We start from the raw sequence: 1,336 nt of genomic DNA, 5'->3' as shown, positions 1-1,336 counted from the left end.
ATAAACCCTGAAGTTATTCTTTTCCCCAACCCTATTTAAATACTGAGAGAAGTCCTCCCACCAATCAGATTGACTTCTTCCCTTTTAGTAAAGATTATTTCTAATTGATTTCAGACTAATTGACCATTACCTTCTGAATCAGCTCTTTAATGCTGTGGTCAAATGAGTGCATTTCTTCTGCTTCTGAAGAGCCTGTTGTAGGAAATAGTCCTTTGTCTTTTATGAAAATTCTCTTCCTGCCAATTCTGATATTTTGTTCATAAAAATTGGTGCAATTGAAGGTTTTATTATCAATTTTGCTCTAATTTTACTGCTCCCCCAGCCTAAAAATGCTTTTTCTCCTCAGATTCATCATTATTTTATATGGACTTCCTGTTAATTATTGAAATTCTGTAATATTTGCTGTCTTACAAGCACTCTCTTTTTTCCCATTTATATTGAAAGACAACTTTTTCTCTTTTACAAAGACAGTGTCTACTAAATACCAAAACTTGGACAATATAAAAATAAAAACTAGTTCTTCAATTCCAAATTATTTCCCTTCCTATTCCTGTTTAACACTTTTAACATTTACAGACATTTCTTTCCATCGTTATTTAATACCATACTGTGAGAAGTGCATATCTTCATTTCTTTCCAATAAATATATACCCAGGTATTTTTATAATGGCATAATATTCTGTAGTGTGATATATAGTGATTGATTTAGCCCACTCTTGCACATTTAAGTTTGTCCCAACACACATTATGAAAATAAGTATAACATAAACATTTCTAGTTCCAAAATCTCTCTCTCATTTTGCTTATAAAAGTGTGCAAAGAGTAGGAGGACATGTGCTTAATAGAGAACATGGGCTTCTCCAAAGTGGAAAAAGGCAGATCTCCATTTTCTCAATGTTAGCTACCTTCCATCTCACCATCTGATCTAACATTTACAAATAGAATCATCCCAATGCTTAGGAAACTTATGTCTCTCCCTATGTAGACAAACTGGTTTTCTGACTCGCTTATTCTCTTCAGGGCCAGCTTTATGTTCAGATAAATCTTATCTTCAGAATATTGTGCTTTCAGTCTATTGGTTCTTAACCATAGTTAGTGACATAGCAACAGATCAGTCCTTGCTTGTCAAGTCTTTGCTGTCCTATAAATTGGATGACGTTTAACATCATCTCAGGTCATACCTACTAAATTCCTCTAGTTCAATAACAAATATGACAACTCAACATCTCCAGAAGTAGCAAAATATTCCTTGGGGACCCAACTACCTCATTAACTGCTACTAGTCTGGAGTACTTAGAGATGAACTTCGTACAAGTTTTCATTATCTTGTGCCATA

Source organism: Sorex araneus, chromosome 4 (genome assembly GCF_027595985.1).
Source record: "Sorex araneus isolate mSorAra2 chromosome 4, mSorAra2.pri, whole genome shotgun sequence".
Lineage (NCBI taxonomy): Eukaryota > Metazoa > Chordata > Mammalia > Eulipotyphla > Soricidae > Sorex > Sorex araneus.
The sequence above is the reverse complement of the archived record's forward strand: the minus strand, read 5'-3'. Positions refer to the sequence as shown.